Source organism: Crotalus tigris, unplaced genomic scaffold, assembly GCF_016545835.1.
Source record: "Crotalus tigris isolate CLP2741 ecotype Arizona unplaced genomic scaffold, ASM1654583v1 scf7180000024346.1432988, whole genome shotgun sequence".
Lineage (NCBI taxonomy): Eukaryota > Metazoa > Chordata > Lepidosauria > Squamata > Viperidae > Crotalus > Crotalus tigris.
In genome coordinates, this window is record NW_024100515.1 from 331775 (window position 1) to 345379 (window position 13605).

At 39.1% G+C, this 13605-nt stretch overlaps 1 protein-coding gene across 9 annotated transcripts in view; it reads right to left on the minus strand.

The window, feature by feature from the left end:
* TMEM229B (transmembrane protein 229B) overlaps positions 1-13605 on the minus strand; it is a 54193-nt gene that overhangs the window by 22476 nt on the left and 18112 nt on the right. For 3 of the 9 annotated variants that reach the window (XM_039326878.1, XM_039326880.1, XM_039326879.1), the window contains exon 2: positions 6533-6729. The exons of 4 other annotated variants lie outside the window; for them this stretch is intronic. The gene's annotated coding sequence lies outside the window, so the exon portion shown is untranslated. Of the gene's footprint in view, positions 1-6532; positions 6730-12155; positions 12178-12218; positions 12272-13605 lie in introns of those variants that run through there. 2 more of the 9 variants (XM_039326881.1, XM_039326882.1) reach the window with 2 other exon arrangements.

The window sequence follows — 13605 nt, forward strand, 5'->3', positions numbered from 1 at the left end:
TTGTTCCTTAGAACAAACTACAAGTAAGGGGAAAGTCTATCATGCAGTTTCCCAAGGTCTTCTTATGCTTCGGAAATTAAGATAAAGTGCAAAAAATAATTTGAATTAGTCTTAAAGCAGGAAGGGAATAGTTTTCAAGCTTGGGAGTCTCCTCCCTCCAGACCTAATAGCAACTGCTTTCTACACTTAATCTTAATTGTAGAAAATGGAACAAAAACTAGATATTTGCTGTCCTAATACAGCATCCCTTTCTCCTTTCATTTCATTAAAACAACATTTAACATTCCAGTTGCAGAATTACTGTGTCTGGGACAGTTTGGCTTTTAAAATGTTTTATGGGTAGGTGGAATGGCTTTTACTTTTGTTGTTTTAGGACACAGTCAATTCCAACTTATTCCAAGGGCTTCGTGTATTACCTAGGAAATAGGTTAGTCCTAGCTAGATTATTTTTGCTGCTAAAAACAATATTTGGAAGACATGTGCATTCCTGCACTGGTGGAAATATACCATAGTTTGTGTCTACTTCATTTCTGGAAATGTGTTATTATTTATTCAATTTACATCCCATCTTTCCATCAAGTGAGCACAGAAAATGACTAACAATAAAAGGAAATAATTAAAGGGATAAAATCTTATAAAATACTTAAAATAATTATTAACAAATTCAACTGGAATGTATTGTCAAATGGGTCACATTTTTAGTAGCTAATGTCACAGTAAGAATGGGTTAGCTTCAGAAATATGAATGTTAGAAGAATACAAGATGTTCCCATATTGTAAAATGTAAGGCAACTGCCTTGATTTATGTTCGTTCTCTTTCCTGTGTTGAAAGAATCACAACCCAAAAACTGGATTGACTAGAATTTTTTTTTTAATTTAGCAAATCTTTTCAAAATACTATCATTAAAATACTTTATGAAATCAAAATATGCTGTTTGAAACTGTGTTCATATGATTCTGCAAGTTTACACTTTCTTTCTGAGCAATCAGTATACTAGAAATTAGGAACAGAACAAATATTTGTCTATGTTTATTAGATAATTCATATTTTATTGGATAATAAAATTAAAAATAGTCTGTGTGTTCATTACTTGTTCTTATGCCAGCTAAAAAGTAGGAAAATTAGTACACCAAAACTGCATTTGATAATAAAATGCAACCGCATATAGCTTTTAGTCAACAGACAGCAAAATACGGTTGCATTTGATTATTGGATATATATTTTTAAATAATAATGTTTATTGAAGTCTGATTATTCTTCTGCTATTTTTGGAATTGCTAAAAGGAAGATAATGACTAAAAGAATGAGGAAGACCATAGCTCAGTGTCTTATGCTTTGCATGCAAAAGGTCCCAGTTCAATCTCTGGCATTTTCCAGAATTAGAAAACGCTTTTGGCTGAAAATCCGCAAAGTCGTTGACTGTTACCAGAACGTTATGTATTACATCAATACTTGGGGTAAGGCAACAATAATCTTTGGATGGTAATTTGATGCTGCAAATTATTCATGTAGTAGACAAGCAAGGACATTTCAGAAAAGCACCTCTTAGTGAAAGAGACCATGAGTGGGCTATTTTTCCTACCAATTGCCGTATGTCCTCAGGGACAAGGGTGGGGTCAGAGTAAAAAAATGTTCAAAATATTAATTTTCTTTGACATCCCAGCTACAAGGAAAGGATATGCAAGTCTCACCAGAGATTTGAACTTGTACAGAATTAAACTGAGGATCACATGAAATTACGTGAGGACTACAAAATCCCCACTTCTGGAATAACTATATGCATATATTACACATTCATTCATTCATTTCAATACTTGTATGGCTGCCCATATTAGAATCACAGTTCTTGCAACTGCACATTGTGTGAGCCACCCAGAATTCAATTTGAAGATGGGCAGCTATGCAAATGTTTTAAATGGGCTAAAAATAAATGAAAGAAATAAACTCTAAGTGGTTCACAACAGATATATGAACCCAAACATAATAAAACAATGAAAGGAAAAAAAACTGCACACAAAATAAAAGCAGAAATAAAAATCTGGTAGCACAATCTATCTCTTTCAATGCAACCAACACCCTATCTTCCAGCTCTAATTTTACCGTATTCTAATGCTTGAGAGAAGAGTCAGTTCTTTAAGGCTTTAGATGGGACTTATCCAAATGGAATCTGTGTATTTTAACAATTTAATAATTTTATTTAAAAAAGGAATTGATAAATTTAATATATTCAAAGCAACTCTAGCAATTTGCTGTACTACTAGATTTGCTTCAGATATAAATAAGCCAATCAGAAATTGCTTCAAATATAAGCCATATAATGGCTTATTTTTATTTATTTAGTTCCTACAAATTTGGAAAAAAAAATGTGTGAAACTGCTGTTAATATTTACTGAATCAAGGAGATGGAATAATCCTAAAGTCCATTCAATTTAAAGATAAAAAAAAATCATGTTCATTGATTTTTTTTACATTATAGATCCCTTTTCTAGACCAAGAAATAGTTGTTCTTGATTTGATTCTAAGAGAGAATATGGTAATTTTGGAATTTAAAAAGAGAAAGGAAACTGTCTTTCAAGACAATGAATCAAAATGGAAAAAAAATAATCTCTGAAGGGCAGCTCAAATAAGTTCCAGACTAATACTTGGAAATTCCTATGCAAGTAAACAAATGCTCTGGGGTGCTTCTTGTGGGATTGTTGTCTTATATAAACTTTAATGTTATCTCTATGAACAAGATTCAGTTATGAATTAGGGTGTAGATCCAGGATCTCTCACATGCAAACTCAGCCCTAGAATCAGTTTGAACGCTTTTATCCATTTCACAAGCAAATAGATCATAACCTGGCCTATTAAAGAGTAGGGTTTTTAGGACTGGAATATAGTGATAGTAAAAGATGCCATTTCCATCAGTGTTGAAGACAGATCAACCACAAATATCTCCTCTAACATAGTTTGTGGGAATACTGTAATGGAGAATAATTCTATCATGCTGTACTTTGGTACATGTTCTACACAAACAATTCCCCTTAGTTAGTTTGTTTTATAACCTGCTTTTCTACCAAAAGCTCAGGTGACATACATAGTATTTCCTCCACCAATGAAATAGATTACGCTAAGAAGGAGTATCTATCCCCAAAGTTTCCATGGTTCAGGATGGATTTACACTGGTTCTTCCCTTGTGTAATCAAACATCTTAGCCAATACCTGGGATGTTGGTGGATATGAAGCAATCTAGCTAATCTATGCAGATTGCATTTATGGGACATCTAAGTAGGCAATTTAAAAACAGCAAGATAATGGTTAATTTTTTTGCACTTTTTCAAGTAAGGGAGAGGAGGCTTATCTTTTGTGAAGATGGGGCAGTCTCAATCCAGTTTGGAATGAATGCTGGACTTCTCATCGGTATGACTTAGACGATGTGAATTATATTGATCATTTTCAGTCCATGTTTAAGGCCAGGCTTGGAATTGAAATAGCATTAGTTGCTATTCTTTTTCACTCAGGCCATGACAAAAATGATCAACCTGATTACAACAACCAGTGCTATTCCATTCCAAGCTTGGCCTTGAATATGGACTGAAAATGATCAATATATAATTCACATCTTCTACATTACTTTGCTGCTACCACCCTATCACCTTCTCAATAAGCTTCCCCCAAAATGGGAGGTGGTTAATTAGATGGTCATTATCAGATCCAGAAATATCCTCAAAGTGTACATAACCTCCCTCAAGGCTATTGGCATTACACTTTCCTGCAGGGACTTCCTTCTGATCTAGCCAGTTATATGTCTGTAGCTCTCCAGAGAACTGGAGTGATATGGTTCTAGCCCACAAATGGCAGAACCATGAAGCAGGTAGAGTATTTATATTCCATCAGAATTCATGATCAAAATGAATCCCACATACTAAGTCAAGAAGTTATCCCAGCCATTATTTCAGATGTAGCCCACAACATAATCAAGATTGGCGAATCTGAGAAATGTTATCAGTGAGCTGCTGAACAGAATAGAGTTGGATGCCAGTTGGACAGGATGCAGTGTGGTGAGTGAGGCTGAGATATTCCACATTGGAATAACCAAGGCATCTGGTGCCTTGGTTATCTTGCTGGTTTTATCTTCTGAGCTTTTTGTATTCAAGAAAGTGAATAGGTTCTTAGCTAACTGTACTTTAAATCCATGTCTTCCAGGCAGTTAGGCAGGGTATGCATACTTAAGGAGAGAATAAAGCTGTCTACTTTAAAGGAGGTGGTTGTATGCTCCCTTTTGAAGAAGCCCCCTTGAATCCAATGATTTTCCATAATTTCTGCCTAACCTCCGCTTTTGAGCATCAAATTCCCATAGGAAATCTGGATTCTTGCCAGTCAGGATCCAGATACAATCATAGGATAGAAATAGCATTAGTTGTGGTCTGTGAGGGGGATGGGCACTTCCAGAATGTGATAAACCAACAAACAAATAAAGGTTTATTATTGGATAGGGTTAGGGTTAGGGTTAGAACTACTATACAATAAGTACAATGTATCTTGCTACCTTAAGCTGAACTAGAGATGCTGTGAAAGGCTTGAAATGGTGACTGGATGTTTTCAGGGTCTGAAAACTCCCACTAAATCCTGCAATAAACATCCAGACCTGATAACCGCTCCGATGGGTTTGTACTCCCCTGGAAGTAATTGGGTATCCTCCTGGATTCACAGCTACTGCTTAAATAGTAGTAGAAGCCACAGCCAGGGAGGCCTTGCCCTGGTTTGCTAGTGTTCTGGTAATTGTTACAATCACCATCAGACTGAATTACTCTTATGTGCTCTACAATAGAGAGACTTTGGAGCTGACTCAGAATCTACAACTGGTCCAGAATGCTATGGTGAGGCTAATCATGGGTCAGTCTCATCACTGAAAGATGATGCCTCTCCTGAAGCCAATGTTCTGTCTGCCAATAAATTTCTGGGTCCAAATCAATTACACTCATGAGTTATGCATAAGGCTTATATACAAAGCCTTATGAGTATAACATGGGGTACATTAAGAAGTGTTTTATCAGAAGCAATTGTGTCCGTCCAATTAAATCATCTCATGGAGACCTGTTAAGGTGGTAGCAATCAGCCTCCTCTGGATCAAAATAATTGCAGCAAAGGTTGAGTACAAGACTATTTGAGAAAAGCCCCATTATTTCCATGGAGACCATGAACTTCTGATCCTCCCTAGATCCCAGTCATGAGGACTGAAGTCACTCAACAGCAAGACGTAAAGGAATGTCAACAATCTGGTGATAAGATCCAGTAATCTAGATAGTGATCTTACCAGACAGCAAGATGGACTGTGTTCAAGGATTTCCAGTTTACCATACCAGCCCAATTTAATACACAGGCACACTCTGTCACTTCAAGAACAAGGCCAGCCTAGTCCTATAGTAGTGTACTCTGTCAATCAACTGAAAACAGATAGCTAGGCAATTCCAAGTTTGGCTTATTACCGTGCCATAAACTTTCTGATAACAGCTGGTAATCAATCAGCCAGAGCACTATGATATGCCTTGAAATCTGAATTATCAGCATCAAAGAGGCTGAATACCTTTGCTCAGCCCTTCATAGCTGATGGTTTGGGCTAGGATGCCCTGTCAGAGGATCAGGTCCATCATTATTGGAATCAGAGATCTTGTGCTCAGTGTCTCCTGGAGTGGCTGCTGGTGTCTGATTGCCTTCTAACTCTTCAGGCTGTTCCTCTTTCAGGTTTATGTCTTCAGCCTCTAATTCACAAAACTCAGACAAGACCATAACAATAACATGTCTTTCAAAATCATTATTCTCCCTCCCTCTTGGCCTTGGAGTTGAGGTTGCTAAAAGGTCTAAAACTACAGGACGAAAATCTCCACGTGGGTAACATCACTATCATCACCTAGCCAGGTCTAGATGAAACCTGACATATACCAGGTCCATCTACTCATCTACAATCAAGTCTTGAGTGACTTAGGGCTTATTAGCAATAGCAATAGCTATAGTACTTAGACTTACATACCACCCCATATTGCTTTACTGCACTCTCTGGGCAGTTTACAATATCAACATATTGCCTCCAATGAACTGGGTCTTCATTTACTGATCTCAGAAGGATGGAAGACTGAGTCAACCTTGAGCTCTAACAGGATCCAGGATGTGTGCAGTTTGCCCACAATACTGCATTCTAACCTCTGTGCCACTATGGGCTCCTTATTAGAAGTAGCCTTGATATTTGTTATCAGCAGCTAGGCCAGAAGTGGAAATACACTTCTAGCATATTTAGAGTTCCTGTTCTGTATCTAACCTTTTTTCTCTTGTAATCCATATCCCTCTGAATACTGTTATATAAATATGCAAATAATATAATATATGCAAGATTCCTGATGATGAACTGAACATTCAGGAATATATTTTCAAACAAACACAATTCTACAACTCACAAAAATATAGTACTGACTAAATTCAACCTAGGTTTGAATTAATGTGACATCCTAACAGAGCTACTATGATGGATCCCCTGGACACTTCCCCAGATACCTTTCCAAATGTCAATCTGGAGGAGGATGAACCAGTTCCCAGCACGTCAGGAGGGGAGTTGGCCAATGGCTCTGAGCAGCCATCTCGGAGGGATTTGGCTGAAGTACAGCTGCATCAGGACATCCCTGAGGCTTCAGGTGAGGAAAACATGCAGCTGCAGCCGGTCAGTGATGAGGAAAAGGAACTGCCTTCTGCACCTGATTGGAGAACATATAGGGCAGAGAAAAGGCAGAAGCAGCAAAGGTCAGCCTGATTACTCATGAGAAGGCTGCCTTGATGAGCTGCACCAGAAGCTGAGTATTTAGCATAGCCAACAGGTGGAGATGATGCCAGGAATAGTATGTTTCCTGGTCATTGTGATCCCTGCCTTGTTTTGAATTGTCTCCGTGTCTTGACTTGGATTGTGCCTTGTGAACTCTGGGCTTTTCTTGCCTTGCAAACCCTCTTGTATTGTGGATTTAATTTTGCCTGGTGGGGTTATCTTGTTTGGGAAACTTTCAAGTGCCTTGTGGACTTATTGGCCATTGCTTTGTGGACAAGCATTGGTCTGCTTTTGGCTGGGCTTAATTGGGACAGTTCTGGATTTTTGGTGAAGAGAATTGATGGGGAATATTAATAAACTGACTAAACCACCATTATGTATGTGTGAGTGAGTAGGACAACATAGCTTCACCTATGATTTAGCTGTAATTTTTTATGTAGATGCTGAAACATCTTAGAATATAAGTTGCTTCTGTTGCAGATAGGACAAGCCTTAATACTAAGGATCATTCATTGAAGAATCAAACAATTTGGATCTCCATTTACACATCTCCTTCTGCCCTTAGGTGGAGGTTTTTCCTGCTTATTTCTCTACATTTGATGTGGAGGTCACCTGGATTCTTCTTTGCTATTGTTTCTAGTCTCTTTTTTCTCAGCCTTGCAAGCTTTAGCCTCACACACCCCAACACTGAGCCAATTTGGTAACAGAAGTCAAAGAAATTGGGTTCTTGGGTAGCTTTCTATACTCTGAAGATATATTAACAAACAGCCAGATTAGAACAAAGACAGTCTAAATATCCACAAAGTTTAAAGTACCAGTTCACATTTTGTTATTTTGATTCTACCCAAGATTTTCTGATCTGTGGATCTGCCATCTTACAAAAATTACTTGTGGTATCCCCATCCCTCTCTGTCCAATCAGTGCCTAAACAGATGAGCATATGAAAAGGTTGCCTGGGATTGTTGTTTTTCTTGATATATCACCAAACAGAAGCAAAAGAGAGCAGATGGTCCAATAAAAAACAGAGCATCTGCCTTCTTGCTTTAGAGACCTGGATCACCTCCCAACATTTTCCCTCTGTAAGTAATAAACCTTCTTCTCCTCCGTGTATAGATATATGTGGGCTTCATAATTCCTCAAGACTGTGTGCAGTCGTACTTGGTTCAGTTATATTCCTATAGTTTCAGGTATTCCATGAGTCAGCCCCAGACCATTTAAGTGGGGAACAAAAAGGGGACATTTTTCCTGTGCCATGCATAGGAATGAGCCCTACCTAAAGTAAGTTTCCATATCTGAAATAATGATATGAGACCACAAGTTACGTTCAAGCAGTAAAATTAACCTATGAAAATGTCATTCCAAAATCTTTTACAGCATTGTGGATTTCCCCATACAACTCCATTAATTTTCATGGATTAAAAACGTTACATTGATATAGAACAGTGGTGGCGAACCTATGGCACGCGTGCCAGAGGCGGCACGCGGAGCCCTCTCTATGGGCACGCGCCATCGACCCAGCACATGTGGTCTCTAAAAGTTCGCCATCATTGGCCTAAGACCAGCCAGCCTGGAGCTGCCATTGGGGAGTCCACCATCCCACCTGCCAGAGACCCCCTGGATCTCCCCCAACCCTGCCCAGCTCCCACAGGTGTTCCTCCCCATAAGCAACATCAAGGTGGCCATGCCCACCCCGGCTATGCCCACCCAATCTGCTATGACTACTGCAGCCACACCCATCCAGTGGCCACGCCCACCCAGTCTGCCAAGCCCACTGTAGCTGCACCCGCCGAGTGGGCCACACCCACCCAGCACCCGGCGATACATAAGTGGGTTTTGGGTTGCAGTTTGGGCACTCGGTCTCTAAAAGATTTGCCATTACTGATATAGAATGTAGTAAGAAGAAAAAGGTTTGGACTCAAAGGCTGATTCTTTGGAATGTAATCTTCATAATACAGAACGATCGTAAACTAGCACTCATACTTCAGGGCTGATCAGCAACTTGATGCCTTTCGTGTTTGCTTTCTCATAAATGATGTAAAAGAATATTTTTGGGTATTGCTGCTACTTCACAGGAGTAACACCCCATTTGCATTTGCTGCAGCACCAAGCATGGGCAGGTCATTAGCACGAAGCGCTTACAACGGAGGTGACTGAAGCCTCAGGACTCACCAACTCGTCTGTAAGATACTAGGTGACAGATATTTGAACCAGTTGTCTAGAAGTACTCTCCACAATTTTATCAAAGTCCTTAGCTAACCCTGGTGTTAAATTTCCATCTTAGTGCATTTGCAAAGACAGCAGAAGTGCCAGCAAGTCTTTAAGGAAGAAAACAATATTTGGGGGGGGAAGGGGGGAGGGAGAGAAGGAATATTTAGCTTCTTTGAAAAATGAAACAGTGGCTCTATATAAACTCATAGAAACTGAGAATCACCCACTGATCATTTCTAATTGTGTTTCAATATATGCCGTTAAAATTCAAAATTCAATATATGCCGTTAACATTCAACAGTTTTCAGCTGTTCTGTTCCAACTAAGAGTTGTTCTTTTTTATTCCTCCTGCTTATTATCTTTTGCAGCTTAATATTAACCCGCCATTTTTTTTCCTGATGTAGAAGACCGAAGGGAGATGAACTGTCCATTACTAAACTGATGGCATATGGCAAAATGAAGGGGAAATTGAATGTGCCATTAAAATATCCATTTAAACATTCTCAATCATAGAAAACAAAAAGATACAGATGCTTATGGTGTAATTTTCTTCCTTTATCCCTTGTTGGATATCCCTCATAGTGCCAGATTAGGGACAGATCATCAGGGAGATGATCTGGTCACTGAGAGACAATAATGACTTCATGGCAAATAGTCAATAGACTGTGATTCTAATAAGGTGATTCTAATAATGATTTTCTGTCATACTGTTTATCTGTCATGGTCTTTTCTTTGGGGTCAATCCACATTTCTAGGACCAGTTTTTCTTCTGGGCATATGCTTTCTTTCTCTTTTATTTTCCCAAATGCATCATCCCATTTAGTTAAGCATCTCTTGATACCCTAAGCATGCTAAGGATTTCACAGACTTCAACTCTGATGTTTTAATCACAATATTAAGCGTCTTCTTTTATTAAGCGCGTTCAGCTTCTTTTTTTGCTTCCTTTTCCTCAGTTTTCTTGCTGGTTCTTATTTTCTTCAGATTCATTGACTTTTCAAGGAAGGCATAACTTCACTGCCTTCTATGTATTTTGAGTTCTATTTTTGCAATTCCCTAAAAATAGCTTAGGCTGCTGCCCAGTTTTCTTTCAGTGGCTTTGTTCACACTAAAACCTACCTTTTCTGAACATAGGATCATATAATTATATGGCTGGAAAGTCTTCTAGCGCAACCCCTTGCCCAAGGCAGGAGTCCTTATTCCATCCCAGACAAATGGTTGTCCAATCTTTTCTTGAAAATCAACAGTAATGGAGCACCTACAATTCCAGGAGGCAAGCTGTTCCACTGACTAACTGTTCTCATTATCAGGAAGTTTCTCCTTAATTCCAGGTTGGATCTATCTATATCTAGCTTCCAACCATTGCTTCTTGTCCTGCCTTCAGGTGCTTTGGAGAACAAATCAATCCCCTCTTCCTTTGACAGCTGTTCAAGTATTAGAAGACAGTTATCATGTCACCCCCCAAGCCTTCTCTTCGTTAGGCTAAGCATACCTAGTTCCCTTAGCCATTCAATCATATGGTTTAGCCTTCAGACCCTTTATCACAGGGGTGTCAAACTCGTCACGTGGCGTGTCATGACATATCGCGACTTTTTTTCCATTGCAGGCAATGGGGTGGGCGCGGTTTTGTCATGATGCATCTGGCCCGTGGGCCGGCAGCTTGACACCTCTGCTTTATCATCTTTGTTGCTCTTCTCAACAGTTTCTAGGGTCTCAGCATCTTTTTTGTTATCATAGTGACCAGAATTATTCATGGTGGCTATCACTAATCACCTTATTCATTTCTAGGTGCTCACAAATCCGCTGTTTGATCATCTTTTCCAGTTTTCCCCAGGAATTGATGTCAAGATGATTGGTCTGTAGTTCTACAGTGATGAAATTCTGATTTTGAAATTCTTACATCGAAACTGGAATAGTCATCACCCTACATGAAACTTTTAAGAAGTTAATGAATAGCTTGATAGTTAAATTATTTGTTTTTCCCCCTTTTATAAAACATTATCAGTTCTAACAAGCTAATGTTGAATCTTGACAGTTTGCTATACCAAAAAGAAGTAATCAGCTATAAGAGTTCCAGTATTTGAAATGGAAAATATACCAAGTACTGTAACCTTTAAAAGGGTTGCACATTTTAAAACGAATAGTAAAAGTCTAGGGCAGACATGTCAAACTCGCGACGTCACATGACGTCGCGTAACATATCAGGACGGTTTTGCCATTGCCGGCAATGGGGTGAGTGCAGCTTCCGGATGACGCATCCAGCCCATGGGTCGGCAGTTTGACACCCCTGGTCTAGGGGGCACTGTCCCACTCTGTGCTCATACATACACACACACACACACACACACACACACACACACATATTAAATTCATAATGACACATGCCTGGAACATCACACGTGTCACTTGCCCAGTCTGATGTTCCAGACACCTCTCCTGCTGAGAGGCAGGAGGGATGAAGAGAGAGAGGGTCACAAGTTTTCCAACAATGCTGGAGTGAGGATAAAATGCAACCACAAGAGCGGTCTAGAGGACTGGTATCTCAATTCTGTGATAAATGACTACCCAGCATGAGAAGAAAAACCCAAACCATACAGATGTGATTCATGCATCAAAGCCCAGCAAAAAAGTAACAATGGATAATTATGCTAGGTAGAAAGAAAAGCTTTCTACTTTCACATAAGTCTCCACTCTGGAGTGAGCATTTTGAAGCAGGAAGAGGTTTGTTCTTCTATTATTAAAGCTTTTATTTAACCGAACGTTAAGATAAAATTTTAAAGATACGAAAAAACAACTGGCACAAAGTTCTTCATAAGCTTAATTACTGCCATCTCATTCAGTACAAGGTTACTAAAGTTACCCAGCATTCAGGTGCCAGATTCTCTTTCCATAGGGCAAAGTTTTAAATTTCAACCTTATAGAAAACAAAATCTCTGCCTTACAATGACTAATTTCCTGTAGAACTTTCTGTGTCCTGCGGCTATGATGTAATGTCTATCAGGTCCTGGGGAGAAAACAGGACTATTAGAAAAAGAGACACAATAGCTAGAAGCGAAACAAGAAACAATGGATGGAAACTAATTAAGGAGAGAAGCAAACTAGAACTAAGGAGTAATTACATAACAGTGAGAACAAATAACCAGAGGAACTGCTTGCCTTCAGAAGTTGTGGGTGCTCCATCACTGGAGACTTTTAAGAAGAGACTGGACAGCCACTTGCCTGGAATGGTATATGGTCTCCTGCTTGAGCAGAGGTTGGGCTAGAAGACCTCCAACATCCTTCCATCTCTGTTATTCTGTTAAAGAGAATCAGACTAACCCAATGTAATTACTCTAGGTAAAAATTGATCTGGAGAATTGCTTTCAAAATTCTAGCAATAAAGATCTTTCTAGATATCCAAGTAGTTCATGATTCCCAAGTTTGCCTCCCTTTGAGAAGCTTACAATGACACTTGTGAAATCAAATCCTATTGACAGGTACTTTATTTTTAAATGAGATACTGTACAGGGTGAGTTTGCTCAACATGCCAGCATCCCAATACATCACTCTCATAAGAAAGTGGTATGAAGACTACTCGCTATTTGTAGTGCTCCCAGGCAACTGTAATCATATTTATAGTTCACCAACCTCACTACTGATATTTCAAAAAAGCCACCAAAAACAATTTGGGAACATATGAGGTACCTGCTACATTAACTTCTCAGAAGAAGCTGGAGGGTGTTCAAATATCCATAAGTAGTCCATAGCCAAAATGTGTCCAAAGGCATTAATAATTCCATGAACACTTCTCTTGTACTCTTTCTAATTTTTTAGATTAAAAAAAAATAACCATAGAAAGCTGCCTAGGATACTTCTAAATTCAGGTAGTCTGACTTACAACTGTTCATTTAGTGACCATTCTCAAAGTTACAATAGCACTGGTAAAAATAACAACCAGTCCTTGCATTTATGACTGTTGTAGCACTGCCATGCTAATATGATCAAAATCAGGTACTTGGCGACTAACATGTATTTACAATGGTTTCAGGGGTCCTGGGGTCAAGTGACCATTATCTGAGACCTTCCCAACCAGCTTCCCACAAGATTCACTTAACAACCCTGTCATTCACTTATCAATTGCAGTAATTCATTTAATAATCCATGGCAAAGAAGAGGCCATAAAATCTGATGTGATTCACGTAACACTTTACTCAGCAACAGAAATTCTGTTTTCAGTTGTGGTTGTAAGTCTATGATAACCTGTGGAGAGGAAACCTCTAGCATCACCTTTCTTTCTAACAGTTACTCTGGGCCCCCAAAGTTTGAGGAATGGCTAAAGGCTAATACTTCGTTTGCTAGTAGTGTACCAATCTGTCTGTAAAAAGACAAGGGAAACAGGAGAGTAAGTAGCATTCTCTTACATCAGTACATGGTGCTGTTTGGATCCCTCATGTCTTGTACTTGTGAATGGGCAAGCATTTTACAGAGGCACCCACAATATATTCCCAACACTCAAAGTGTTCCATCAGGCCACCAAAACTGGAGATCCCTGGTCTTAAGGGACCGTGTGTGTTATTGTTCCAGACTAAAAAGCATGAAGATTGTAACAAGAAGCAAACACAGCCAT